This window comes from Pantherophis guttatus, chromosome 13 (assembly GCF_059756535.1).
Source record: "Pantherophis guttatus breed Tessera chromosome 13, ASM5975653v1, whole genome shotgun sequence".
Lineage (NCBI taxonomy): Eukaryota > Metazoa > Chordata > Lepidosauria > Squamata > Colubridae > Pantherophis > Pantherophis guttatus.
Window position 1 is genome coordinate 19,281,331 of NC_142075.1, and position 6,778 is coordinate 19,288,108.

The window sequence follows — 6,778 nt, forward strand, 5'->3', positions numbered from 1 at the left end:
CTGTGGATTCTGGGACTTGGTCCATACATCTGGAAAGAACCCAACCTGGGACCATGGCATGATTAGATGGTCTCCATGATTCTTCTCAACTAATGTGATTTGAGCAATCCTTGAAAAGCCACACCTCTCATTAACATCATGGTCACCAGAAATAAACACCATATTTTTCGGAGTATAAGATGCACCTTTTTTCCGCAAAAAAGAGGGTGAAAATCTGGCTGCGTTTTATACTGCGAATGTAGCCCCGCCTGGCTTCTCAAATGGAGGTTTCAGAGGCTGAAAAAAGCATCAGAAATGAAGCTTCAGAAAAGAAGCCCCCAAACAGAGCTTCAGAGGCTTTTTTTCTGAAGCTCTGTTTCAGAGGCTTTCAGAGGCAGGGAAAAAAGTTTTTTTCTGAAACAGAGTTTCAGAAGTTTCAGAGGCAGAAAAAAAAGCGAGGCACAGAGCTCACAACCAAGGAACCTGTTGTTAAAATTCACCTCTGGGAACAGTTGATTGGGGGTATTCCGGGAGGCCCATCCACCCACCAATCAGCTTTTTTCTTATTTTCCTCCCCAAAAACTAAGGTGCGTCTTATACTCTGAAAAATACGGTAATAACAGTCATAAGAATAAAAAAAAAAAGCTGTGTGCCTGTATTAGATCAAGTTCTCTCTAGTCAAGCACTCTCATCCATGCTGTTTGGCTGCGGCATTTGATACCCTGATTTTGAGGTCCCAAATTCAGTGTCCTCCAATAGTTCTCAGAATGTCTATCCAAGGACAGACACTGGTTCTTTGCACTATTATGCTACTGCAAGGGTGAGGAAACTCTAGGTCTCCAGGTGCACCTCAACCACTTGTTCGAGCAACTTTGGTCGAGCAACCTGACTGTTAATGAGGACTGAGCTACAATCCAACAAAAATCTAGAAGGCTGCAGATTCCCCATCTACAACCCACAGCCAATTTTAAGGAGCCTAAACATTTTTAAAAGTTGAGGAAGGTAAGGAAGATTAATATTAGCTTAAACTCCAAAGAGGTCTCAAGTCAACTGGGGAAAAAAAAAAGCAATATGAATGTCATAATGGAGACAGTCACAAACTCATCATTCAAGACTTGACTCCTTACTCCCAACCTGAGTTTTAATAGAGGAGAATATCTGTAGCTCAGGGTTGAACTGTGGGGTCCTTGGTACTCTCTGAGCTTGGTCTTGCAGATGTTTCATTACCCAACTAAGTATCCTAATCAATCATCACCATAATCCCTTGCGGGGTGGAGTCTGGGCAACTGAATGGAGTTAGTAGAGTTTTTACTGGCCGGATGCCCTTCCTATCGTCAATGCAGAGTTTTGTTCAGCAGATATATTCTCATTGTGCCCAGAGAGAGAGAGAAATAGTGGCTTCTACTTAGGATCGAACTCGCAGCCTCCTGATTGTGAGGCAAGAGCTCCACCTCTAGGCCACCTCACCACTCAAGTATCAATGATGTTCCCTAATTGGCTAATGATGCACCTGCAAGAAAGCAACCAAGCTCAGGGAGCCCCCAAGGACCTCACAACCTGAGTTTTGCTTTCTCTCTGTCGTATCTCCATCTTCTCTTCACGTTCTCTGGCCACGTATCAGTACTCGGTTGCCTCTTCTTCCACCGGAAAGCTCTGTCATCAAAGTGCAGATCAGGAAAAAGTACTGTACGTCACGATTCGGGGAGTGGCTCGCTCCCCAGAGGAGCCATACAATCAGGGGTTCCAATCACCTTCGCTACCACTTTCTTTCTTCCTTGCAATCATTATTCCACATGGACACGAACAGGAGTCATTCCCTCTGAAACACATGCAAACCTGAGACTGTTGGGCTAAGTATTTATTTCAAGCAACTGTTGCTAAGGTCATCTGGAACTCCATCCGAGGAGCCATTTCTAATGGTGGTCAATCATCTCCATGCACCTACGTCAGTCTATTTTTTTTCCCCCTGTTATTATTTTGCATGACCGTTTGAGCATGATCCTTGCCTGTGAATTAGCTTTCAACTTTCTCAACAACCAAACCTTGGGTATGTCCGGAAGATAAAAGACCAGTAGATGGGGCACCTGAGGAAGTGATCTTGAAAATGTGCTAAATGCACAGTGTTCCGTCTGTTGTCACTCATTCACTGGTCCTCTCAAATGAGCTCGTCTCCAGTGAGCATGTGCTTCCTTGACAATTGGTCCATTTGTGGGCACCACTGAAATGTGCCCCCCCACCCCAACTCCATGGCTCAGGACTAGGTTATCCAGAATGCTGTATTGCCCCAAACGAGCACCATGAATTTAAGAAGCAGCTCCAGAAGCAGCTGCCTATTCTTCCTTTCCAGCATCTGAACTTCGAAACAACTTGAAACAAGGTTCTCTTCCTTTTGGGGAAAGTCCTTGTTAAGCTTCTTCTTGGACGACCAGATCTGAAGCTTTCCTCCAGACTTATTTGAACCCATGAAATGACTAGTTAAACTTACTCTATAAATACCCTGTAGTGTGTTCAATGGGTGGTGGGTACTTTTTTTTTTTAACTGCCTGATCTGTCTTATTGAGTTAACTAACTTTGGATGCTTCTGATTGTGGTTTTGTACTTAGTATTTTATTGCTGTCGGCCTCCTAGGGCATCGCTGGGTGGCAACCCAGGGGCACATTCTTATCTTTGGAAAAAGCAATGTAGATGAATACATTAATAAATAAATAGGTAAAAAGGAAATACGCTTGCTTCTGTAGCCTTATAAATATTGCAAACAACTGAAATGAAAACATTTGGGTTACTTACCTGTTGCTCCACTGCAAATCTTCTGCTTAAAAGAGATGTTGAACATCTACCAGCAGAGGGCACTCTGGACATCCATTTGGGAGAATGTCTATGATAAGGAGCACGGTGGCTCAGGGGCTAAGACGCTGAGCTTGTCGATCAAAAGGTCGGCAGTTCAGCAGTTCGAATCCCTAGTGCCGCGTAACGGGGTGAGTTCCCGTGACTTGTCCCAGCTTCTGCCGACCTAGCAGTTCGAAAAATGCAAGTAGAAAAATTCCATTCCACTCCACTCCACTCCACCATTCCATTCCATTCCATTCCATCCCACTCCACTACACTCCACTACACTCCATTCCATTCTATTCTATTCTATGATAGGCACTTACTATTGGTAGGCATGGCTCATGGCATCTCACAACTTGCATCAGATGTCAGTGTGACATGGTCAACAACAACCCAGAACTCCAAAACCTGAGGAACCCCATGCCCACAAGAGCTTGGCTTGTAGGCACATATTATTTTATTTGTATTTGATCATACCCCCATCTAAGGATTCCTTGGTTAAAATATTTGTACCATATTCTATTTCTCACATATCTGAATCCAATGCTTCCAGATGAAGAATTTCTAAAAATGATCCCCATTTGTTTTTATGTATTATTTATTTACTAAACTATTCACTAACTGCCCCATAAGGCGATTCTGGGTGGCTTCCTCCCTAAAAAAGAGGAAGAACTGACAAAGAATTGCAATACATTCTGCATCTCTCATAAAAGCTCGTGAAATCTGCGGGAGAATACCTACTATCCTGACCCCATAATGCCTTGCGGGGTGGAGTCTGGGCCACTGAATGGAGCTTAGTGATTTACTGGCCAGATGCCCTTCCTGTCACCAGTACGGAGTTTTTTGCAGCTATATAGCGTTGGGTTTTTTTTTTTAAAAAAAAAAATCTCACTTGGAAATACCTTCCAACAAATTTGGGGAGGCTCCCCCCAAATTTGGGGAGGTTCACTCCCACCACACTAAGCAAGTTTTAAAGTTTATTTCTGTTTTTGCCATTTTGACCGGGGGGGGGAAGGGAGGGGGATGCAAGAAGATTTTCACCACTAGCCCCGGTGAAGCCGTTTTGCAACCCGAATCAGCGGATCATAGGTTTCAAAAGGAGACGTAGAAAAAAAATGTAACCCTTGGAAAGGTTAAGGACTGAACTTGGAGTTGCCAATAGCAACACTCCTTTTAATTTTTACACATACGCCCCAATAATGCAATTTGCATTGTGTGCCAGGTGGCTGATGTCAAGATTTACAGTGTGTTGTGGCGGTGAGTTAATTATATTGCAGAATAACATTTTTGTCAACCTTCTTGGCCCTGCTGTATGATCTTAAGCTCAATCGATAGCAAATTGAAGAAGGTTACCCAGAGAATTCCAAGAGTTCTCGACTTATATTCATGCACGTGCCTAGACCCACTCATAGGAAATCAAATGCCTTTTCTTTTCTCTCTCTCTTTCTCTCCACAGCTTTCCTGGATTTTGCCCCCAGCTAGACTAGAACCAGCTCTATGCCAGAGGTCTTCAAACTTGGCAGCTTTAAGACTTGTGGATTTCAACTCCCAGAATTCTCCAGCCAGCTGGTTGGAGAATTCTGGGAGTTGAAGTCCACAAGTCTTAAAGCTGCCAAGTTTGAAGACTTCTGCTCTGTGCCATGCTGACCTCTTAACAGAAATGAGAGAGCGAGAAAGCTAGGAACACAGTACTGCCTTCTGCCTACGTATATTTCCCCATGTAGTATAGCTGTAGTACTTTTGTCCTTCTCATCTATCCATTATCTTCTTTGACTTGGGCCGTTATCATCATTATCATTGCTTTGTTATTGTGAATATTATTGCTTTGTTGTTTTGCATGTAAACTGAGAGTGTATGCATCTAATTCTATTAATTCTATTTTATTCCATTCTAATTCTAACTCTATCCTATTCTATCCCATCCCATCCCATCCAATCCCATCCCACCCCATCCCATTCTAATTCTAATTCTAATTCTAATTCTAATTCTAATTCTAATTCTATTAATTCTATTTTATTCCATTCTAACTCTATTCTATCCCATCCCATCCCATCCCTTCTAATTCTAATTCTAATTCTAATTCTAATTCTAATTCTATTAATTCTATTCAATTCCATTATAATTCTAACTCTATCCTATTCTATCCCATCCCATTCAATCCCATCCCATTCTAATTCTAATTCTAATTCTAATTCTATTAAATCAATTCTATTCTATTCTTATTCTAACTCTATTCTATTCTATTCTATTCTATTAATTCTATCCTATCCTATCCTATCCTTTATTCCTCTATCCTATCCTATCCTATCCTACCCTACCCTACCCTTCTCTACTCTACTCTACTCTACTCTATCCATTGTCAAGAGCAATGAGCTGTAGAGGTGTTCAAAGCTACAAAGACCTGTCTTTACCAAGGACATTTCAGCTGCTTCTTTAAAACATACATCCCACCCTCCAACATGGAGTGGCTAACTGCATGAACACCCAAACATATTTAATCCTACAAGAATCCTTCTCTGTTTATTCCTTGGCTAGCAGTCCAGCTGGAATCTTCCTTATGTAAGCAGTCTTCTATGTGAGAGTCCAGCTCGGTAACATCTATGATCTGTGTTGATCATTTAAAAAAAAAAAGCTAAGTACTACAGGGTCACATCTGGTGAGGACTTAGAACCACCCACAAACTTCAAAGTTGTAAGCTAGGCTTGGAAGTGGAAAAGATATTCTGGAATAATGTTCAGGTCCTTTCATCTCATTACCAAGAAGACTGTCTGGGTGTGTCTGAGATGCTAGCTCAACTCAAAGGAGACTTTATTTACACCTTGCTGTGTGAGTGAAGCAGGGGTGAAATGCTTCCGGTTCAGTCCGGATCGCCCAATCCGGTAGCGATGGAGGCGGGTGGTTCGGAGAACCGGTAGCAAAAATCCCTGCCCCTCCCCATGCCCAGCTGAGTCACATGATCATCAGAGGCTTTTTTTCTTTTAAATGCCTCTGACGATCCAAGCTGAGTTGCCTGATCGTCAAGCTGAGTTTGACAATCCAAGCTGACGATCCACGCTGACGATCCAAGACGACGCCTGATGATCCAAGCTGAGTTGCCTGATCGTCAGAGGCATTTAAAAGAAAAAAAAGCCTCTGACGATCAGGCAACTCAGCTGGGATCCTCAGAGCCTTCTGAAAGCATTTTTCTACAACCTCTTCGCCGAAGAGCTTGTAGAAAAAATGGTTTTAAAAGTTTTAAAAAAAATTGGCTATGCCCACCCAGTCGCATTACTCCCACCACCACCAAGCCACGCCCACAGAACCGGTAGTAACAAATTTTAGATTTCACCACTGGAGCGAAGGTGTTAGTTGTAGAGGTGTTCTGACCCAGCTCCTCAAACACGACAAACCCTCTGAAGTGAACTCAAAGATTCCTTTCTTAGGAGAACCGGCAGCCCCGGCAAAAAGTTTCTCTCTCACCGCAGGCTAACAAGTCCGTCCAGCAGGGAGATGAATAGTTGTCTGCCATATCTATTCATCTCCACCCCCTGCCTTTTATCCCCAGAGCTAGGGTGGGGCGTCGCTAGCAGCGGTGGCTCTTCCGTCCCAAGGACCGGCCCATAGATTTCCACTGCTCTCCTCTCCTCTGCCTTCTGTGCATCTGTGCATCAGGCACTGGACGCAGCTGTTCCTCCTCTTCCTCATCAGCCACCTCCAGAGCTGGGAGCTGTTGACCCTCCATCTGAGGGCTGAAGGATGGCCCAGGTTCCGCCTCTGTCTGCCAGCTCCATTCCCTCTTCCCCCTTGGAGCTCTCAGGTTGCCTTGATTCTGACCCTGATTCTCATGCCTCCTCCTCATCTGATTCAGCTACTGGAGGGGCCAGCAGCCAACAGGCCACAACAGGAGGCTTGTTACACCCAGTGTGTGAATTGGCAGCTGAGGGATATTAGATGCAAGCACTGTCTACCAAAAAAAGATGCTCACGCAGTA